General features: G+C 41.9%; 1 protein-coding gene and 1 pseudogene across 3 annotated transcripts in view; both read left to right on the top strand.

The window, feature by feature from the left end:
• PPARG (peroxisome proliferator activated receptor gamma) overlaps nucleotides 1–24259 on the top strand; it is a 208123-nt gene that overhangs the window by 104697 nt on the left and 79167 nt on the right. The window lies entirely within an intron of this gene.
• LOC101657193 lies at nucleotides 23799–24066 on the top strand (annotated as a pseudogene).

Here is a 24259-nt window from a genome sequence, read left to right on the forward strand (position 1 = left end):
TTAAGAACTTGCTCAAAGCTGGCATGTGGTGATAACCATGATTCTAGCTTACCGCCCCACAGGGGGTGGAAAAAAGACCAAATTCATTGTAATGGATTGGATTGTGACTCGGCTTTCCAAAGCTGTAAATCCTTGTGGGAGCAGACAGCCCCATCTTTCCTAAACAGGAGTGGGTGGGTTTGAACTGCTGGCTGTGCTACTACTAGTCCAGTACACCACCAGGGATCCTTGGATTGTAATGGTTTACCTAGTTTTAAAGCCAACACTCTTTCCATTTATACCTTTATCATCCAGTTGCTGTTGAGGTGATTCTGAGGCATGGTGATCCTATGCCCCTCAGAGTCCAAGTGTGTCTGTAGAGTTTTCTTGTTTTTTTTTTCAACGAAAATAAATAAATAAACTTTGCCTTGTGAATTGGGCGAAGGTTTACAGAGCAAGTCAGTTTTCTATTCAGCAAGTCATTACACATTTTGGTTCATGTCATTGATTGCAGTCACGTGTCATTGAAGCATCACTTATCCTACTTCCTCCCTCCATTCCATTGGCATGCTCCCTTCTTTCCTAACCCTTCTGAACTTTGTCCTTGGGCAAATGGTTGATTACTCTAAGATGTGTGTACCCACCCACCCCTAGTGTTAATGTTCCCCTTACAGATGTCTGTTGTTCAGCAGGAAAAAAAATGAGCTATGGCAGTGAGACCTGAAGGTCACAGTTTCAGGAGGTCCACCGTTTTCTATCCAATCATAAGCTTGTTTTGTTTGTTTGTTTGGGGGTGGTGGTTATTTTTAATGATTTAGTGTTTCATGTCACATTTTTTTTGTCTCCTACTCTCTCCAGGATCTTCTAATGTAATCCCTTTCAGAGTATCTGGTAATGATAGCTGGACACCACCTATTCTTCTGGCCTCAGGGTCATGTGTGGTCCGTTTGTCCATTGGACTAATTGCTTTCACGCATCTTCAGTTTTCTCCACTCTTCTTTGTTTCAGATGGAGAGAGACCTTAGATGGCCTTTCATGAGCTTTTCAGATCCTAGTCATGACTCACCAAAGAAGAATGTAGAACACTGCCTTGGTAGACTCTGTAGGGTCTTCAGAGGTTGATTTTGCAAAGGTAGATCACCAGGTCTTTCTTCACAGGCACTTCTGAGTAAAGTCTAACCTCTGACCCTTTGTTAACAGTGAGCACATTATCCATTTGTATTACCAGAGACTCCCTGCACCTCAATACCTACATGGAAGTCAGAACCTGTATTGTAGCTCCTGCTATGCCATTTAACTATATAAGCATGGGGAAGCTAACTACTCGGCTGCTTTAAAGTACAATGTTTTGTCAGCACTCTCTACCCCCTGGACATAATTCGGTTGTTTTTTTCCCCTATTCCTTGGATGTGCCGTATTTCTTCACCATCTATTCATTAGTTTGTTAGATTGGCAGGCAGCTGCCTTTATTCATATCATGACAAAGACTGGTGGAGGCTCACTGAGAAGGGCATACCCTTATAGTATTTATGTAGTATTCGCTCTACAAACTCAAGCTGAACCCCCCATTTCTTCATGGAACTTTCTCTCGGAGCCATTACATTTTGACACCTTTTCGCGAGTCCTATGAAACATAGTCAATTTTCCATATGGCAGTGAGCCAGGTATTTCCTTGTGACATCTCTTTTATTGTTGGATATAATTCGTACTCAGATCATCAATCATTCATTAATCACTTAACGTACCATAATTCATTAATCACTTAACTTAGCATAATTCACTTAACTTTTCACCTCCTTGCATCTTGTTTCTCCAAGATGATACATTTCTAAAGGGCAGGCTTATACTTCTCGGTATTTCCCATCAAACCAATGAAACCAAATCCACTGCCATCAAGCTGGTTCCAGCTCAGGGGTAACCCTATAAGACAGAGCAGATCTGCTCCCTCGACTTTCCCCAGATGGTAGATCTCCATGGGAGCAACAGCCTCCTCTTTCTCACAGGCAGCAGCTGATGGATTTGAATGGCTGACCTTGCCCATTGTTTAGCCCATTATGTCAACAGGGCTCTATGTGTTTCACAAAGTGTCTTCACAAATAGTTTCCCCTCTTTACTCATTTACAGCATTCACTCAACGAGCATTTGCTGATCGAGGGAACCGTGAACAATTTGTGGGGAAATATATTTAATAAAACATTTGCCACTTTCAAGATCTGGGTTAATTTTTTTCTTTTTCTTTTTAAGTTTTTTTTTAATTCTTTCTTTTTAAAAAATCATTTTATTGGGGGCTCGTACAAATCTTATCACAATCCATACATCCATCCATTGTGTCAAGCACGTTTGTACATTTGTTGCCCTCATTATTCTCAAAACATTTGCTTTCTACTTGAGCCCTTGTTCTCAGCTCCTTAATTTTTCTCCTCCCTCCCAACTCCCTCTCATGAACCCTTGATAATTTATAAATGATTATTTTGTCATGTCTTACACTGTCCGACACCCCCCATCACCCACTTTTCTGTTGTCTGTCCCCCAAGGAGGGGATTCTATGTAGATCCTTGTGACCGGGTCCCCAATCCGCCCTCCCTCCACCCTCCCAGTATTGCTACTCTCACCACTGGTCCTGAGGGGTTCATCTGTCCTGGATTCCCTGTGTCTCCAGTTCCTATCTGTACCAGGGTACATCCTCTGGTCTAGCTGGATTTGTAAGGTAGAATTGGGGTCATGATGGTGAGGGGGAGGAAACATTAAAGAACAAGAGGAAAGTTGTATGTTTCATCGTTGCTACACTGCAACCTGTCTGGCTCTTCTCCTCCCCACAACCCTTCTGTAAGGGATGTCTAGTTGCCTACAGATGGGCTTTGGGTCCCCACTCTGCACTCCCCCTCATTCACACTGACATGATTTTTTGTTCTTTGATGCTTGCTACCTGATCGATTTGGGATAATTTTTTAAGTGAAAAATTTATTTCCTGTTTGAGGGGTCTTGGCCAAGTCACATGATTTTCCTAAGTCTCGGTTTCAATAAAGTGAAAGGAATTCCTACCTGTCAAATAAATAATCTTTGTGAAAGGGCTTTGTAAATTCTAAAGACGATATGCAGTTGTTACTGGTTATGTATATATGAATGCATTTAGACTTTTTATTGTGAATTAGTTGAAAGTTTACGAGCAAATCACCAATTTTACATTCAAGCGTTCGTACCCATTTGTTTGAACTCCTCTATTCCAAGCCCGTCAATGTACCATCATGTTCCCCATTGTCTCCCTGCGCTTGCTGCTGCCATTCCTCTTCTCCTCCTTCCCTAACCTTCCCTGAACTTGGCTGATTATTTATATTTTGGAATGGAATGTTCTCGAACCTGAATTGCTACTAGTGTTTACTCGCTAATCTGTAGTGAGCAATTTCACATGATTTTCACCACACGTGTGGCAACTGCCATTTGAAGTTGTTCCTGGCAGATCTGTGAATAAGTACAATGGGCCCACGCTGACCTTGCTTATTGGGTAATGTCCCCATGCCCCAGCATTCATCCCTGTTCTCCCACCATACAACTGCTTGTTGTTGGACATCTTTATTTGGGATTTATTTCTAATTTTTTTCTTTTTGCTTCCATTAACTCCTAAATATGAATCTCATTTAACCAGAATGGACAACCCTTCAGTCTGTTACACGTAAGACCGCCTCACCTCGAGGCAGACTCCACAGCAAGCAAGTTACAATTTCACAACAATTTTGAGGGCTTGAAAAGCCCATCTAATGAATAATGAATCGATCACACTATAATTAATGAGTAATAAAGAATTGCTGTTAATTTGTCTCAAGGTAAAATAATCCAGTCTACTTACTGCACATTCAAATAAATATACAGGAGAAACAGATTAGGAATTCGATAGGAAGGTGCTTTTTTAGCTTTTGAATTATGGTGCTGGCAAAAAATATTGAAAGTACCATAGGCTGCCGAAAATAGCCTGCCGAAAGAACAAACAGAGCTATCTGAAAGAAAGCACAGGCATCGTGCTCCTTAGAGGTAAGGAGGGCGAGACTTTGCTTCTCGTACTTTAGACATGTTGATGGGAGAGACCAGTCTCTGGAAAAAGACATCGTGCTTGGTAAAGTGGAGGGGCAGCGAAAAAGAGGAAGCCCCCCACCCCCCCACCCCCTGAGATGGATTGCCACCGTGGCTGCAACAATGGCTCAGGCACAGGAACAGTTGTGAGGATGGCCCAGGATGGGGCAGTGTTGCAGTCTGCTGTGCGCCGGGTCACTATGGGTCAGAACTGCGCGATGACACCTAGCAACAACAGCAGAACTCTGTATTCTCACCAGAGACTATGTTAGGACTGGTACCATCTAACCCTCGAGCCTGGGCAGCCCTGGTAATAACCCCAAATGCAATCATTTCAGTAGCAAAGGCTTATGAGTCTGTTTTCCTGACTACCAAGATTTTCTGGAATTCAGTCGTTTGGTGCTGTTTTTGGTGCTTTGGCCACTTGTATCTCTCAAACCAAGATTTGTTTTACTGCCTGCATTGAAGTAAGTTTTTCTGGATCACTTTAAAAATATTTTAATTAGATCATTGTGCTTTGTCTATCTTTCCTTTCCTTCCTGTGTGGTTTTCTCTCACTCCTTAGAAGCCTTGAAATACATACATTAACTATTGCTATTGTTATTTATGTTGAAAGATATTAAAATGAGATTTGTAATCCAAATGGGCATTGCTTACTTCACATCTGGTTGCTTGAAAAGTGGCCAGATGCAACACTTCTGAATGCAAGAACACCTGGGGCGAAAGCGTTGCAATCCCCACCGTCCTTTGCAAAAGAACTGTCCTGTGTGAACCTTGAACATTACAGACAGAAGACAAAAAAAGCAAACAGAAAATCCACTCCACCAAGTTGAAGTGATAGAGTGCCAGTAAATATGTGAATATGAGCCCTACATTAATGGAGCATAGAAAGCAATGGGAAAACAAAAGCTATGGTGGCCTTACCCTAATTTCTAGTTGTCGGGACCAAAAACACCAGGAAACTTCCCTCTTCTCTAAATCTCCTCACCTTGCTTCATCTCAAAGCGAGTATGTGTCCCGATTCGCCTGTGACAATCCCAGGTTTGCCTGTTGTCCTAGAGTAACTTTTTAACAGTGCCCTCTTCTCACTCTGAAAAGTATCCCAGTTTGGACAATGGTCTATAGTCACTTTATTTAACCCCCTTACCTCCACGATAGCAACAAGAGGGGTGTTATCTTTATTAGATACCCTCAAGTAGGTTGCAACTCAGTGTGACACACAGGACAGGATAGAACTGTCCCACCAGGTCCCCTAGCCTCCGAACTTTCCTGGGATGGCTCACCAAGTCTTTGCTCCCGCAGAGCAGCGAGTGAGTTTGAACCAGTGACCTTTCCATTAGCAGCTTGAGTGTTTAACCATTTTACCCAGCAGGGCTGCTTGTCAGGAGGGATCTGGAGTGGGAATAGAGCGAATGTATTACAGGGAAAGTCACACTGATAGAGTTCGAGGTGGGACCAGAGTTCTCAGTACACAAAATGAAGTCAGAGCTGGAAGTTGATTTCTGAACACATCCTGACATCACATGAATACGGGCTGCTCATGCTGGGGGTGGGGGGGGTGGCCAAGGGAGGAGAATAAGCAGGTCAAGAGTTTGTGGTATCTTTTATGCAACACTAACGTTTTGCTTCCTGTCTGAGGTTTTTCCTGTTGTGAGTGTTGATACTCTTTGATGACTAGTGATGCTGAGATCTATTAGAAACGCTTCAGAGGGGAGGAAAAAACAAACAGATGGAAGATAATAGTTTTTTAGAAAAATGAAAAGACATGATTCTTGATAACCTGGCCCCTCTTATTTGAAAAAAGCTTAGCTGAACATTTCTATGTTATAACCTTCATAGCCTACTCAGACATGTCATATTATCATCAGTAGAAGGCTTGCTGCTGATATATGCTCTTTTAGAGTGTCCATCAGATGATAGTTTTTGTTTGTTTTCCAACTTTATTTATTTTTAATCATTTTATTGGGGGCTCATACAGCTCTTATCACAATCCATACATCCATCCATTGTGTCAAGTACATTTGTACATTTATTGCCATCATCGTTGTCAAAACATTTTCTTTCTACTTGAGCCATTGGTATCAGCTCCTCATTTTCCCCCTTCCTCCCTCATGAACCCTTGGTAATTTATAAATTATTATTTTTTCATGTCTTACACTATCCAGTGTCTCCCTTCACCCACTTTTCTGTTGTCCATCGCCCAGGGAGGGGGTTTTATGTAGATCATTGTGATCAGTTCCCCCTTTCTCCCCGCATCTTCCCCTCCCCCTCCTGGAATAGTTCTGTTTGTTGGTTGGTTTTGGGACTCAATTATTGCATAGATCCTTTCTTTTATTTAAAATAAGAGGAAGAGGTACTGTGCTTTAGAAACACCAAAAACCTAAATAACAAAATAAAGAATAATCATTCATAATCCCACCACCTGGAAATAATCAATGCTGCAATTTAGCATGCTTCCTTTCAACTTTCTGGCACACATATGCTTTAATGCTTTTTCAATGACATTCTGAAGTTCTACCTTTAAGAAAAACACTTGTAGGGTTAGGTACAAGAAGAAAATAATACAGGTAGCCCCTGTTTTTTGAAAGTTCACTTTATGCCACTTTGATTTTATGAAACACATTTGTAAATGTTTTCAGTAAAGAAAGAAATCCCAAGGTTTCACAAGCATGCTCTGCTTTGGGAAGGCAGGGAAAATCCATGCTATTTTATATTTGCACGGTGATTAAACGCTCAGATGCTAACCCAAAAGGTCTATCATTTGAAACTGCCCCAGCCTGTCACATGCGGAAAGACCTAGAAATCCACTCCCATAAAGCTCACAGCCTCGGAAACCCTGCAGGGCAGTTCTGCTGTGCCCCAGGGGGTCGTTGTGCCTCACAATCACTCTGCGGCATAGACCACGGAACCCGTGTGCAAAGAATTTTAAGACGTTGAAGTTCTTTCATATCTTGGTGTATGTGACCCTAAGAATACCTCTTCAAAGCAGAGCGACTATCGCATCCCCTTGTACATGCGGTGACCCCGAAGCCAGCAATGCACAAGGATCTGTCCAGACATGTGCTGGAGCCTAGACTAGCCTGGAAATCCAGCAGAGCACAGGACCCGGTCACTGTATTGCTTGTGTTAATACACTAGACCTATACAGAACCCCAAACTGAGTCAGGGCTAAAGAACTGATTATGAGAAAGTGATTATTTAGCTGGAAATAAAGATGGGCAAGAGGAACATTGTATCTTAATAATGTAATGGAGTTTTATTCAAAGAACTGATTGTCATCTTATCACCTCTTTTGAAAGTACAGAAAGTGGGCTGAACTTCTTGTGGTTGAGTTTTTTGTAGGGGACTTTCCTGAAGGCTCTAAAAATGCAGTTTATAGTGATTTTTAAAAGTGCTTTGATTAAAGGTAGTGCAGCACAGCCGATTAATGTAATTGCTGCCAAAGTTGAATTGGCAAAAGTTAGATGACAGATATATTTACACCACCACCAACAACAAAATAGTTGCTGAGACTGCTTTTGTACAACCAAACACCTTATTGGATTTGATTCTTTGGTGTAGAGATGACGGGTTCTGGCTTCTGGAGACACCCCTGTGACAGACCTGGTGATGAGTTCAATGCTTCTCTTCCGCCCCCTGGAAGAGAACGGCTAGGGTCTGGGGTCTAAAGCTTACAAGAGGCTGTGCGTGGCACAACAAATGGTCTCCGTTTGCTCGTGGCAACTGAAGAAGGGGAGTCCAGAATGGGGGGAAGGAATGGGTGGCAGACTGGGCGAAATGGATGTGCAGGTAATTGCCTCAGGAAACAAGTGCCTTCTCTTCCATGAGACCGGAAGAACCGGATGGTGCTTTGCTGCCAGGAGTGACTCTTTTCATTAGGGATTTTATAGAAGAATCCTGATCAAAGTGGGGGACATGCGGAGCAGCACTTCAAATTCCTAAGGACTCCAGTCTTTCTGGAGCCACAAGGCTAGATGGTCCCCAGAAACTACAGCCCTAAGATAATCATTAAACCTTCCATCAAAAGGGTCCTCTGAAGTCTTCTTTAATTCACTCTAACTAGATTTTTGTTGTTGTTGTTGTTGTTGTTTTTGTTTTGATGTCCGTCTTAGGAAAGCAAGAGCCGCAATACAAATAGATACCTGCCCACCCATGTTTACGACAGCCTTATTCACAATAGCAAAACCGATGGAAATAGCCTAACCACCTATCCATGGATAAGCAAACATTAGTACATCCACACAGTGGAGTAAGGATAAATCTGTGCAATGTCAGAATAAGGTTGACTCTGTAAGATACCTCATGGCAACACTGATAACGTTGGAGGACCGTATGCTGAGTCAAAGGAATCAATCACAAACTGATAACTATTGCCTGAGACCACTACTATAAAAGGTCAGGATGAAGTTTTCTCTCTAGAAACAAACGGACTTTCTGTGATGATTAACGGGGGTGGGAGGGGCAAAGAGAGGAAGTAAGTGGCTCCAGGGAAACGGGCTGGAACCTTCCCTTGGGTGGGAAAAAATCAATGTCTGCCCTGAGCATTATGCTCTTTTAAGAACTATCTATATGGGATCAACGTGACAAGAGCAAAGAACCCTGAAGATTAGATAAGAACCTTGGGTACAAAGAGTCTGTGTCAGTGGAGGAGGAACGACTCTGAGAAGGAGGGCAGAGTGGTTGCACAACTCCAAGCCAAGCGTGTCACCCAGTCCTCACTGCAGGATCTGTGGAGGGAGTGGCTGTCTGCTTCGCTGCGCATCTTCCCAGCCACCAGGGCAAATACAATTCTTTTTAAAACTTTGAGAAAAACACAGTATCTTATCAGTGATTCATTAGGGCTTACGAATGAATGGTTTGACAGTCCAGTCCCATATGACTTTGTGCTGATTAATCATGAGATTATAAAGATCATGAAGCCAGAAATAAATCCTGGTGGAGGGGGGGAAAAGCAGGACAGAATTCGATCGTCATACATAAATACCGGCGCTCTACATTTATTGAGCACCTACTGTATAGCAGGTATTGAAATAGGCACTTCGGCTTGAGTAGCCATAACCTTGTGAATAGAACTGAAGTTTCAGGTTAGGCAGTAAATTGGGTGGGGGTGGTGGAAGGGAGATTAGAGCAGTCATATTAATGTATGCAGAGATTAGGCACAATTCTGACTGAAAACAAGAGTTTATAACTATGAGACCTTAACACTGAAAGTTCCTTGAATGGAAAAGCTAAAAGAAAAAAGAAATTAAGACCATCTATTTCACTCCCCTTTCCTTATTTCCACTTGGAAAAAAAATCAGGAAACTGAGTCCAGAAGTACTGTGACTTGCCTGAGTTCATAAAATGGGTAGCTGGCGGGACGGGAAGTCGGTCCCAGGTTGTCTTCTCACCTGTGTTTCTGTCCTGTTAACCATTCCGCCGCTTGCATCCTGAACCATTTTAAACCAACCACTCGGCTAAGTGTTTTGTAACCATGGCAGTGAAGAGTGCCTGTTTCAGACGAAGCTCTCTCGGAGCTGTGTGACGCGGCACAAGCCATCATCTCTGTTTCTGTCTTTATAATATGAGCTGTTGGAAGGCCTTTCGATTTTGTGTCAGCTATTCCAGTGGTTATTAGGACCTTACTCTTACTTGAGGAAAGCAGGCTTCTTGGAGAGGAGAACATTTCTGTACATCTCAGTGTTGGAATACTTTTTATTCTAAAATAACTTCAATATGCACAAAACTAGTTGTAAGCCTCTTATTCCTAACACTCTTGGTATATCCACAGATTTTTAAAATGACAAGCTACAAAACCTTTAACTATCAAATTAACAGTCTAAATTTGGAAGAGCTTCTATCACGCATACTTGGGGTAGGAGGTGGGGCTCAACACCCTCTGCTGCCCCCTGCCATATTGATGATGCAGTTCTCTCGTGCCTGCTTCTCTTTGGGGACTCTGCTGTGAGACATTCCTTTCTGCTGCACCACTGGATCTCGCTGGGCCATCCTGAACTCAAATGAGTCATTTACATTACATCCGTCCTTCTCCCTTGAATCCTGGACAACAAAGATCGTAACACTGGTCCCCAGTGAAATCGTAAATAAAAACTGTACTCATCCAGATAGCCAGGTGATCCAAAAGATGAATTTTTTCAAATTATATATCCCTGAAATGAAACCAAGATTGAAAAATTAAAACTGGTAGACAGAAGATCGGCAACAACCGATTTGTTCCATCAACTGCTGAGTGGATAGACAGAATGTGATCAAACCATACAATAAAAAGGAATAAAGTGCTACTACATGCTATACACATGAATGGGCCACAGTAGCATTATGATAATGACAGAAGGTAGACACATTTATGTTATGATTCCATTCATATAAAAGCCTCATAAACGCAGATCTGTAGGGACAGAAAGTAGATTAGCCCCGGCCTGGGGCTAGGATTGGGAATGAGGATTAATTGTCAATCAGCATGAGAGATCTTATTAGATGATGAAATATTCTAAAACTAATTTATGGTGATGGTTGCACAACACAATTTGCTTAAAACCCATTGAATTGTACACTCTAAAGGAGTGGGTTTCATGATACTTAAATATGCCTCAATAAAGTTGTAAAAAGTAATTTTAATAAAGAGCTCTCGGGTCACCTAAGAATATATGTTTATTAGACATACACACCCAGTAGTAAGAAAGAAACAAAAACTATTTTAGTGGAATCGGAGAATGGGTCCAGTCATTCCAAAATCACAGATTCTGGTTTAGGCTTTGTCAATGGTCCTGGATCATTTGGGGGAAGGTCTTTGCCAAGTTGTTTAACCTCGTTTTGCTTTGCGTTCCCATCTGCTATTGAACAACGTTATAGTAAATGTTCTGCAAAAAAGTTCTTAACATGTAATCACACAATGGATGTATGGACTGTCATAAGAGTTGTAAGAGCCCCCCAATAAAATGACCTTTTAATTTTAAAAAAAGAAATGTAACCACATATTCTGATGTTTTATTTCTTTGAGTACCGAGTCCTCAACCAAATCTCCTACTCACCCCCCTCTTTTCAAAGTCCCTTAAATCAAACTGGCATTTGCTTGTCTCTCCAGCTCCTGGTCACCAAATGTTCCTGGCTTCAATGCCTCTATCTTTCAGGTACACAGCTCTCAAAATGTTTATCCCAAACATGAATGCCGCATCATTCATTAATCTGCCAGAGGCCATGTTCTCCTCCTGTGTACCGCTCTTATGGACGAGCTCCCATAGATAACAATACACTTCCCCTTTAGGCGGTACAAGGGAGAAACAATGGACGATACAATGGAATCAACCTATAAAATTGCACAAAATGAGAATCTAGTCCATTGTTTTCTTCTGCTGCCCCAAGAGGGAGTTGTATTCTTTGGCGCTTCATAAAGATCTTGGCTTGTCCACCTCCTCGGATTCCCAAGTAATAATTAAGCAATCTGGCCTCCTTCCCACTCCTCTTTTCAATGTGTAGGATACTTGTCAATTTGCCCAGAATGACTGTAGGCATTTTGAGGTGTTCATCTGACTGTGTGCGATAGACAATAAATAACATAATTAGAAAGAGGACTGAGTTAAGACTCAATTTTAATTTTATTGGTGGGGGGTGGGGGTGGGGAGAACACTAATTTTAAAGTAGGAAATTACTACTTATTTGTCTTCACATTCTGCACACCTTTCTGGGGAGATGACCCTGAACTTTTCAGATTAAGAACTTAAACGCGGATGGAACTCATGTTCACAAATATAAACTTAGAGGGTCCTACTTCCTGGAGCTCAGTGCCCCTGAAGAAGTAAGTGCCTGCGGAGTGTATGACAAGCTACGTGGCTGGGGTGTGGCTTCATTCGTTCACAGATCCATCAGGAACCAACCCTAGGTTCCCCTCCTCTGAAGCTCTGCTGATGCCCAACAGAGCTCTGGAGAAACCCATTCAAGGTTGTATCCCTTGTCATTTAAACACTCGCTAGAAACTCTAAGTCCCTCTTACTGGAAACTGTTGGGTGAAATCGAAGCATCCATTAGATTATTTTAAAAGAACCATTGTCACAGAATCACTTTTGACTCGTGACGCCCTCCTGTGTTTCAGAACAGAACTGTGCTCCATAGGGCTCTCTTGGCTCTTGTCTTTATGGAAGCGGATGGCCTGGGCTTTCTCCCAGGGCGCTCCTGGGTGGGTTCTACCAATCAACTGTTGGGTCGGTGGTGGTACACAAGCCCTGTAGAAGCCTAGTTACATTATTGTTGTTGTTGTTGGGTACTGTCAAGTCCATTGCCACTCGTGGCAACCCGATAAGCCAACCTAGAACGGCTCCCTGGAGTTTCACAGGCTTTAACCCTTAGGGGAGCAAATCTCCATCTTTGGTCATCAGCCAAATGCTCATCCACCGTACTGTCAGGGCTCCTTAGTTATATGAAGGAGCTCAGAAAGCTCATGGGAAATCGTGGTTATCTTTTCCTTCATTTTTCCACCATGTTTTGAGGCGGCTTTTTACTATTAAACAACAGCAACAAAGATCTGCTACCTTGAAGTTGATTCCAACTCAAAGCAGTCCCAAAAAGACAGAGCGGACTTGCCCGAGGGTTTCCAAGGCTGTAATCTTCCCAGACACAGACTGCCGTGCCTGTCTTCTGAGAAGAGGCTGGTCAATTCAAACGAGACCTCCCGTTGGTCACAGAGTGTGTAATCATGGTGCCACCAAGCGATGTTATCAACAACAGCAGCAACAAAAACCCCACTGTCCTCAAGCCGATTGCAACTCACAGCGACCCCCGTGTAGGGGATCCGAGCCTATAAATCTTTCAAGAGGAGATGGCTCCAACTTCCCCCTGAGGAATGGCCGATGGGTTTGAACTGCCAACCGTGAGGTCAGCGACCCAATGCTTATCAGACAGCATCACCGAGGCTCCTTAGTAACGTTGTTGTTGTGCGTGGTTAAGTGCCATCCGTCGGTTGTGACCCATATGCACAGCAGAATGAACCACTGTCGGCTCCTGGGCCCTCCTCACCACTGTCCCAATGTCTGAACCCATTGTTGTAGCCACTGTTTCAGTCCATCTCCTTGGGGGCCTTCGTCTTTTCCCTGCCCCTTCACTTTATTGAGCATGATGTCCTTCTCCAGGGACTGGTCTCTCCTGGCAACATGCCCAAAGTCTGTAAGATGAAGTCTCGCCACCCATGCCTCTGAGTATTTAGTAATATTAGAGGGTCACCTTATGGTTTTGTTTGCACAATAAAGAGAAAAGAGATTTCCTCTCTTGAGAAACAAAGGAACAACAACAACAAAAACCACTGGCTATGAGAACCCTGGTTCTAATTGTCATAGGAACAAAGGTAACAGAAAAGTGAAATTGAAATAAAATTTTCTGAAGATTTTCGGAAATGAGAAGCTTGGCGATGTATGTATTTTATGATATGAACATTCAGTGAGCAGAGGGAGCACAAGCAAGTTTAACTAAGAAAGTTTAGAAATGGAAGATATCACCTTTTTAAATAAAAGAACAAATTAAACATTTATTCCTTTCCGTTAGGAACTATATTACAGAGTAACTTCAGTTACTAAAAAAAAAAACCTTGCCTCATAGTAAAATCTCTGCTAATAAATGCAGAAGGGATGAAAGAATTAGAAAAACATCATCTTATAAACTCGAATCAAAAGACTGATTCAGGAAACAATCACTGTGTTAACACCTTTAGGTAACTAATTGGTGAAATGGGAGATCCTTGTAGTTCCAGAGTAGCCCACACTACTGCACGATTAAACATCACTCTGCAATGGCAGACCAGACTGCCTGCTCCCAGAGCTGGTGACTGGCCTCATTAATGCTCAGTCATTTATGATAGATGAAATCGGAAGTACACAAGATTACTTGGGGTTTATTTAAGCAAAAAAAAAAAAAAAAAAAGTTTTACTTGGATCCATCAATTGGTAGTTGTATCACCCAAGGTGTTTCACTGGAATCCATCAATTGGTAGCTATGATGCCCAGTTTGTAGGAAACACATAGGGTAGGAAAGGAAATTAGATGACAGTACCAGGAAACAACCAGACACATCCAGGAAGTGGGACATTCTGAGCAGCAATGGACCTTATCTCCTCAATAAGTCTCAAAACGAAAAACAAAATGTATTGCTATCATAGCAACCCGACAAGACAGGGTAGATTGCCCCTGTGAATTTCCAAGACTCACTTTACCGGGGTAGCAAGCCCTGTATTTCTCCCTCCAGCCCCTGGTGGGTTCAATCTGCGACCTTGCAGGTAGCAGCCGAACTCGTAGCCCCGATGCTCCCTGGGCTGCACTTGCAATCAGTCAGGGGCCTTAAAAATAAGGAGGAGATGGGAACCAGGCTAGATTTTAAAATGCTTATGGAACGGCACAACCAAATGCACTGTGTCATCCTGGATTAGACCCAGATTTGGAACAAACTAGCTCTTGGAAAGGATCTGTCTACCTACCTACCTATCTACCTATCGATCTATCTAACTATCTATCGCATTTCTAGCGCGCTTCCATCGCGGATCGATACCACCTCAGAGCAACCTTAGAGGCCAAGGTAGAAATACCGCTCTGCGGGATAGTTTGGGTCAATTGGGGGGATTTGATGATAGCTTGGGAATTGTTTCAAATGAAAATTTACCAAAACGGAAAGATTACTGACTGAAATTAAGCAAGGTTGCCATCAGTGAGGACCATATATAAATTTTGTTAAAAACTACAAAGACTGTAGATATTAATATATGTGTGTATTTGCATATATGTATATACATATGTATGAACAACAACAACCAAAGATCCAGAAAGACAAACACCGAGAGCTTAGCATTGGTAAGCTCTGAGTAGTAGAAAAACAATGATTTTTCAACAGAGAGCTGCATTGCTTCTGTAACCATAAACCAAAAAGCTGGACAAAACAAACCAACTCACTGCCATGAGTTCGAGTCCAACTCACAGCAACCCTAGACAGGGTTTCTGAGCGTGTAAATCCTTATGAAGTAGGGTGGATATGAACTGCTGACCTTGAGGTCAGCAACCCGATACCTAACACAAAGTGCCACCAGGGTGTCTGCCTGTAATCGTAATAGATTCGTTATGGGAAAATGGTTAGTTTGTCATGTAGAAAGTAATAGTATACTCTATTCCCTAAGGGGAAAAAAGTCCTTGGATGAAAACTGGTACAAAGACTAGAAAATCTTTCAGTGTCTTTCAAAAAAAGTAAGCTTCCGAAGCAAGTATCAGGATTCAGTGTGTGTGTGTTTTAATATATTCATAGTATGTATGCACGCGCATATTAGTCTATTACATAGATTGTGTATCATAGAAAAATACACATGTGTGAATCGGGTGTATACACAGGAATTATACATGATGCGTATCCTGTATATAGGGATTGTATTATTATACATCAGCCAAAACTCTCAATGTTTCATTCAGAGATTTCTTTGACCTTATGCTACACGTTTATTATTGTTTAGTCACACGCATGCCACGTTCTGTCAGCCTTGAACTAACTCTGAAGGCTGTGAGTTGTCGGAGTCTCTGGGTCGCAAGCACCTCCCTGGGACTTCTCCAGACGCTAATTCACTCACACGCGTCTCTGTACTCTTCAGCATTGCCTGTGTCCTTCCGCAGCTCCCACTCCTTGCCACCAGTCCAAAGCTGCTTCCTCTCAAAATTCTTTCCTTCCCTGAAGTCTTTTCAAATTCCACCAATCTCCACTCCCACATAGGATCCACTTTCAATGTCTTCCCTGCCACTCCCGCACTATGTGATCTTGGGCAGTGCCGAGAGCCCGCTCCTCCTCTGTGTAATTGTAACTACCTCGCCAGGTGGATATGAGGCTGCAAGGCTGTGGTTGACACTGCTTTTTATTTGGCTTGGCACAAAAACAATCCTCCAATAAATGGACACTTATTCTTTGTTCACTCTGGTCACCTACTTTCTGTTTATCAGAGTGATTCGTAACTGGTAAAGCACCCAGCACCCAGCCGCTAAGCAAGAAGTTGGTGGGTTAGAACGTCAAGAGTATATATTTCTATAATAGGTATAAAAATATATATGCTCTCCTACTTGAATGTCACCAACATTCAGTTGGTTATGCATAGATTGCATGGTGTTTGCTTATCAAGCCTGTAATTGCTAGCATGAATCCAAAACAAAAATGTTAAAACCACAACAAAAACGTTAAAACCACTGTCATGGAGTCAGTGCCGACCGGAGCGAGCCCGGGGAAAAGAGTGGAACTGCCTTGGGGAGTTCTCCGACTGCAACTCCACAGGAGTAGAAAGCCCCACCGTTCTCCCTTGGCGTGGTTTTCAACTTCGGACCTTGCAGGTAGCCGCCCAACTCGTAGCCACTCTGCCCCCAGGACTCCTGCTATCGTGAATAAAGAGTGCCTATTTCAGAGTGAACGTCTGACTCTGTCCTTGTTTCTGAAGACTTCAGGCTCTGCTGAAGTACCAGTTCTTCCTAGAACCTGTTTGCATCTGCTTGACCAGAGCAGTCGGAGTGTTATATTATGACGGCTCTATTCTTATTTAATTCATCAAGTGTTAGGCTCAGGATTCAAATTTGGGTTTGTAAGAATTCATAGTATACTTCTGAGCGCCTGCTCTCAAGAAATTAGTTCCTTGTACTAATTTGCTTGTGGCTGTTAGTTGCTCCCAGAGACTCCGCGTGTGCCAGAATAGATCCCAGATCTCCACGGGATCTTCCAGGCTGTGGCTATACTTCCAATATGCCTCCAGCTGGGGCGTACTTGAGCCAACAACCTTTAGGTTATTAGTCCAGGGCTTAACCTTTGTGGCTGCCAGGACCCTCTGATTGATTTAAGCCATCTTTAAGTATCACACTTACTCTTTCAGAGGCAAAACGCAGAAGTTCAGAGAGAGAGAGCAGCTTAGCCAAAGTAAAAGGACCTCCAACAAGGTTTGACAGCAATAATGTGACAAACCCCAGTGCTGACCGCCATCATGTGCATCCCAGATAGCACAGTGTCATCCCCAAAGGAAAGGCACCGTGACCGAGTTTGTATTGCAAACCCAGGCCTGCTTCACTGGTTATCCTGCATTATTTTTGTGTTTTACTTTGAAAAAGTCATCATGGTTAACTACAATATTATTACCTCAAAATGGAAACTTTCACATAGTAATTTTGTTATTTTCCTAACATCAAGGGACTTTGATACCAGAAAAACCCTAAAACATTAAATTTTTTTCATGAAAAATCTAAAACTGAGGCAGAAAAAGGTAATAAAGGTAACTTTTTATTACCAAAAGTATCCTTGAATTAATAAACAAGTATTACCAAGTTCTAACTCCGAGACAGGACTTAGTGCTCAGTAGGAAGCACTGTACTTGAAGTGTGAGACGCAGCAGAGCATGTTTATAGGTAATTCATCTGCCTCAGGTGAATCCTCTCACAGGACAATAGCTTTTATGCTGATAGAATCCTCATGTTTGTTGATATTAAGGGTAATTGAGTTGAGTGATATCTGAGCATTTCAATCTGTTATATAAGGGAAATAGAGCACAGGTTAGAACTATGGACTACGAATACAGAGGCCTGATGAGTAGTACAAACTGCTATTATCACCCTGGCTAATACCTTGGGTAAGTTAATCTCTCTAGAATCTATTTTCCTTCTTTTAAAAATTAAAGAGTTTGGATGGTCATCTCCATGATATTGGTCTATGTGTTCTCTCTAATGCAATGGCTGCAAAGAGAAACTGCTTGTTTTAGGTCAATCAAACTATCGTCCTCAGTTTGCTTAAGGCTCTAATGGCTTCCGACTGTGGTCACCAGCGTTGGGATAGGTTACCTTGGAAATCTCCCTGCGACTGATCTGGAAAAAATAATTGATAAAATTAGAAAAGTGAAGAGAAATACATGTTTTAGGATTTCCCATAACATAAAGGATTTCCCATAACATAAATAAGTCGATAACATCACTCATGGTATTTCATGACACCAAAAATCAAATTACTGGAGCATTTCATATAGTACATGCAAAAACAAGTTAACATATTTTAGGTGGGATTGCTTTGGTTGAAAGGTACAGTAATTTGAGAAAGTGTTTAGTTGGTCCTTAGAAAGTGGTTAAACAGGTTAGGCTTTTTCAGGTAGTAAAGGCAACGTAACTTTGGAAGATGAAAAAAGGGGAGTAAATTTTTAGTTGGATTTCCATTTTGAGACTTATAATTTACTGTTGGACATTATTTTTACAGATAGAAGTTTCTGCCCCTAATTAGCAGTAGGATATGAAAAGGAAACGGTATTTCAGAACTAGAACATGAATAAGAATATGACAACAGAATGTCCATTACCCTCAAATAAAATAATTCTAAGCTTACTACAGAGTATCTCAACATCAGAACCCCAAAGGACCTCAAGGATGGCTCTCTTTGCAGGAAGGCCTGTCTTCTCATTCTATAGAGGAGAAGTGTTGACACAACACATTGGTGGCTGAGCCCAGACCAAAACCAACTTGTAACCTTCTCTGGCTCCGGTTCCAGTGTTCTTTTCCATGGGCCACACTGTTCAGGATCCAGTAGGCTTTTGAAATGTCCAATGTACACCTACTCAAGCCATTGGCTTCCAGGTAATTTTTCAGGTACTAGCCTCAATGGTAGTAGCATTGAATAGGGCAACGTTTTAAATGAGCTTATGGCAAAAGAAAAATACTATACGTAGTCCTATATACTGGTGCTAACATAGCGTAGTATAACAGAGGAAAAAGAGACCGAATGAAGCAATTCTAAAAATCCAAATTCAACAGAAACAGTAAGCTCTAAATTTCATTGAGTTGCTTTTAAAAATGAAAATGGTAATGTACTTGAGTGTATGTAGAAAAATCTTACCTTTTGAAAATCTCAAGCAAAATTAAAGTCAGCAATGAAAGAAGAGTGGAGTTTGCCATTTTGAAAAACAATGTTGATAATTCATCAGTGGCCTTCATTTGTCTTGTGCTATGAGAACTTTGGGCTTGCTTGGTGACGGTGGTGGGATTTGCTTCCAGGATACGGGCTTATTTGTCCTTCTCAGAGGCATGTGCCCCATTGGCACATCCTCCCTCCCATGATGTCTCCCCTGGGACTATGAGGAAACCCTGTACTGACGCAACCACCAGCAGAAGATAAGCTTCCAAGCCAACTTGATCGGCACTAAAAAAAGCCAGCAGTTCTTTTGAGGAGGGGCCTAAGGCAGCTTAGTAGTGGTCATTCTGGTTGTTGGTCACGGACTTCCTTTGAAGTAGACTAGGGAAATGTAAGCTCAAGGAGAAACTTGCTGCTGTTAGGTCTCTAAACTTCTCCTTGACTAAGATGTGCGAGACGAATGTGGCAAGCAACTGTTCTTTCATCATCTGCATCATCAACCAAAACAATAAACATGGTGTTATGCCAACTAGGCACACTGTGCTAGGTTTTAGGGATCCAAAGAGGAATAAGACAATTGTTCTCCCAAGAAGCTACCAATACTTCAGGCGCTAGCATTAGTGTTAGTAGCACTTATAGCATTAAATGGAGCCGTTTTTTAAGTGGGACTGTTGTTGGGTGCTATCAAGTCAGTTCTAACTCACAGAAACTGTGTAGAATGAAGCACTGCCTGGTATTGTGCCATTCTTACCATCGTTCTGATGTCTGAACCCATTGTTGCAGCCACTGTGCCCATCCATCTTGTCGAGGAGCTTCCTCTTTTCCACCGCCAAAGGGATGTCCTTCTCCAGGGACGGGTCTCTCCTGATAACATAACCAAAGTACATGGGACAAAGTTTCACCACCCTTGCCTCTAAGGAACATTCTGGCTGTGTTTCCTGCTAGATAGACCGGCTTGCTCTGGCAGTCAGTGGTACTTGCAGTGTTCTTCCCCAGCACCACAGTTCAAATGCATCGATTCTTCTTTGATCGTCCTTATTCAGTGTCCAGCATTCACATAGAGATGAGGCCATTGAAAATGCCATGGCTTGGGCCAGGCACACCTTAGTCCTCAAAGTAACGTCCTTGCTTTTCCACAAAGTAACACCTTAGTCCGCAAAGTAGCATCCATACTTTATAGAGGTCTGTAAGTACTGTTACAGACCAATGGCAATATAGTTTCCCTCCCATGACCATGGTGCCAGTTCTGACTCACTGTGACCACCCAGAGAGCTGCCAAGACTGTGAATCTTTAACAGATTCACATAGCCTCATCTTTTTCCAGAGAAGCAACAGAAGGGTTTGAATCACCATCCTTTAGGTTAAGAATCCAATGTTCACCTGACAGCACCACCAGGGCTCCTTTGGCATAGCTACTGTCATAAAAGAAAAAGAAAACAAAACAAATTTGAAAATCCAAAGTCTAGCGAAGGAAGAAAATGAAAATTGTATTGCTCTAAAAAATATTGTATTTCTCATAAAAGAGGAGTTTGATTACCTTTTAAGGCTTGCATAACAAAAAATTAATATTTCATTTCCTGTGAGTATTTGATGTAAAGGATCGCAAATACTGAATAATGCTAAAAATCCTATATATAGAAATTATACTATAATGTTTTAACAATAATTTCATTATTGAATCATTCAGAGTTTTTATTAGTTTTTCTCCTAAATATACTAAAATTGGGAATTTTTTTTGTCTGTGTAATATTCAGATTATTTTTATCAAAGTTAGGTTTTATAAACTAATCCTTAATAAAGTAAAACGAAATATGGAAGTGCAACCTTCTCAAACATTAAACTGTCAGTTTCTCAACTGTCAGACACCAGGATAAAAGTCAATGAAGCTTACACAATTGATGTGTGTATGGATTGGGATAACAGTTGTATGAGCCCCTAATAAAATGTTAAAAATAAAAATTAAAAAAAAGTCAACGAAGCTTTTCATCTTCCTCATTATTTAATCACTCCTGATCCACAACCTCAGCTCTGTACTTGATGTCTCTACAAGTCTGAGAAGAGAAGACTTTCTTCTCAGCTTCTCTGTCACACGAAGTCCCACATCTTCCAAGAGGAGGAGCTGAATGCAGAGTACATAACAAAGGTGGTTTTGTTCCACTCCTCGGCAGACTGTAGGGCTCACCTCTACGAGGTGGCAGTGGTGGCTCCGTGGGAGAATTCTCACCTTTCTTGGTTGAGACCAAAGTTCAATTCCTGACCAATGCATTTCAGATGTAGCCACCAGCAGTCTGTTAATGGAGGCTCATGTGTTACTCTGATAAGAAACATATTTCCATGGGGTTTCCAGACTAAGGCCAATCATGGGGATGGGGTAGGACAGGTTCATTGTGCCCTGTGCCTAAGATGGCCATGAGTGGGGTGCTGATTCAAAAAGAGCAAACAACAACAGTGTTCTAATATCCACTCCGAAAAAGTGGACAGCAACAGAAGTACCCTTGACAGGGAAAGTGCCGAGAATCGAAGTAACTGCAGGAGAAGAGTATATGGATTGAATACCAACTAAGTCTGGAATTCCAAGGTACTGCGTTCCAAAGCAATCCACTGCCTGTTCTTTTATACATCTTACTGTGATATGCTTCCATCCTTAGTATTATAAACAGCAGGACCCTGGGGAAACTTAAGGTCTTCAAGACAGAGATACTTACACGCATGCCAAAGTCCTTCTGAATTTTCTGGTGATCACATGCTGCGCACTGATAACAAAGACACTGTTTAAGAAAACATACTCTTCCTGATATCGATGCATGTAACTGACTTTCAAAATGAACGAAATGAACAGTTTCAGGTATATTTGGATACTTTCGATGACTAGAGTTAAATGTGAATTCATTAAGGATAGGAACCTTGGCTTTTTCATGTATTTATCTCCTATATCTAGAATAATACCTGGCATTTAGTAGGCTTTTGATTAATATATGATGGATGGATAGATAGGTGTACAATAAAGCAATTCCTTTCAACATCTTAAGGATAAAGCAAACCCATGATTAGCATATGATGAGAATGTTTCCATTTATTTGGCTAAGTTCATCTTGATCCATTTTGGGATCCCTGTGAGTTAGTTTTATCTTAATTGGCCTAGCACTGCAGTGTGATAGGACAATATATTATAATTCAGCTTAACAAAAATCAGATTAAAGAGTTCCCATTATATAAACATTTTGTTTATATAACTTGGGTGCTCTCAATGGCTTGGTTCATGTATGCTGTCAGAGGTAACATTTATTGAGTCTACAGTGTGCCAGGCTCTCTACTGATCCATATTATAATTTTGATTATGGACTACTTTTTAACTTCAGGAGACCACATCTGCCTTTTTCCTCATCGTACCCCTAGCACCCAGCTCAATTCCTACCATGTGTTATATTGCAAGTCAGTATGTGTTGCAAAGGAATTCAATACAGTGAACGATTAGGCTTCTGCTGTCAAGTAATACAGTATAGGGGTGTGGTAAGAGTTGTAAGCACAAGTGCTATTTGATTCAGATGGTAGAACATAATTAGCTGTTGAAATGATTTTACAGTTACAGCACAGTGTTGGAACTATCAAAGACTTAGAAGGCCTGGCTACACAGTAGAGAGGCAACTTGAATGCTGTCTGAAAAAAGAGAATAGAAGTAACAGTAGGAGAACAGTACATCAATTAATCCCTCTGAGGACAGTTAGGAAGATTGGGTCTCGGTATTTCCCAAACAGACTATTACAGAGACTCCTATAGAGGGACTATAGGCCTTGAGAACCAGGTAATACTATTGGTCTCAGAAACAAGACAACGAATATCCCCAAATCGAGGTCGTGTGGCAGAGATGAGTTACATGATAGTTGAGGGGAGGTGAGAGCTGGAAGAAGCAGCGCACTGAGAGCCTCTTGGAGTAACCTAATCCATGGATATTGAAAGATGGATAACAGTTATTTACTGTTATTCCTTAGAAGAGTTACTATGTTCCCCCTAACTCACCCTATGCTCCGTGTTGGTTGTGCCGGATTTATTAAGAGAACTGGTTTCGACACTCTGAGAGGAGACGTTGGTGCGGGACAGTTGAAGCCCAGCCTGGGAACTGGAGGCCTGAAAACTGAAATCCCAGTTGCAAGTCTGTCACCAGCAGGCAAATCAACCTGGACAAAGGACTTGTTTGGTGGCCGAGTTTTCTGATTACAGAAGTGCTGGACACTGATGAGTTACTCCCACTCTAAAATGGCGTCGCTGTGGCGACTCAATCATTTTCACCATCAAGGACAATCGTAAGAATGGTTTTAAATGTATCTGGTTTTGAACAGTTGCACCAACTTTGGAATCTGAGGGCAAGGATGAGGTGATGGTAGGGGATTGAGGGAGATGCTGCCATTTCATAGAAAATCAGACCATTTTTCTTCTAGACCCAAACATGTCTTAGGACATTAAGTAGGAATATCTGTAGGCAAAATGGGGCTTATATTTTCATTGTGGTTTACTAAAAACAGGAAAACATTCTTGACTTAAATGATGTATTTGACTCTATCATAAGTTGAACCAAGAATCTTGGATATCTGATCACTCCCTTACATGTTATATCATTGTGTCTGGATTACGTGGCAACATCAGTACATTCCCCAGAATTAAGAGGGCAGGAGCAACTCCTTTAGTGAGAATTCAAACTGAATATAGATATAAATCCATCTATAACTACTTTGGTCATTTGGCCTATCGAGAAACTTGCTTTAAATTGTAACTACCCAGATGTGCCATGACTTCGGGAGCTACGGCTCCTCTCGCTGTTTGAGCCGCACTAACCTCCTCCCACCCCAGGACCATCGCTGTCGGCTCGTCCATGCCTCACGGTGACCATGTGCGACCCACAGGCCATGATCAAAATGCCGACATGTTGGAGGAGATGCCACAGGACTCGGTGGAGTGCGCCACTCGGGCACTGGAGAAATACAATACAGCAAAGGACATTGCGGCCACATCAAGAAGGAGCTTGACAAGAAGTACAATCCCACTTGGCACTGCACTGTGGGCAGACACTTTGGCAGTTCTGTGACACATGAAACTAAGCACTTCCTCTACTTCTACCTGGGCCAAGTGGCCATCCTTCTGTTCAACTCTGGTTAAAGCTTGGATTGTGCCCACACCCTCAGGGATCTGTCCCAAACTACCTAACTTCCAAATACCAGAGACTGCACTCTTCAGCCTTGCTCAGGGAACACCTCCATCTTTGAACCTTTGTTGTGCTGTTTGGTACAGGACCTCCTCTGTGCTCGTTTGTTGTAATTATAAAGCAATTAGTAAAATGGTAAAAAAAAAA

Source organism: Echinops telfairi, unplaced genomic scaffold (genome assembly GCF_000313985.2).
Source record: "Echinops telfairi isolate 266 unplaced genomic scaffold, ASM31398v2 ScPeMD7_31;HRSCAF=116, whole genome shotgun sequence".
Taxonomy (NCBI): Eukaryota; Metazoa; Chordata; class Mammalia; order Afrosoricida; family Tenrecidae; genus Echinops; species Echinops telfairi.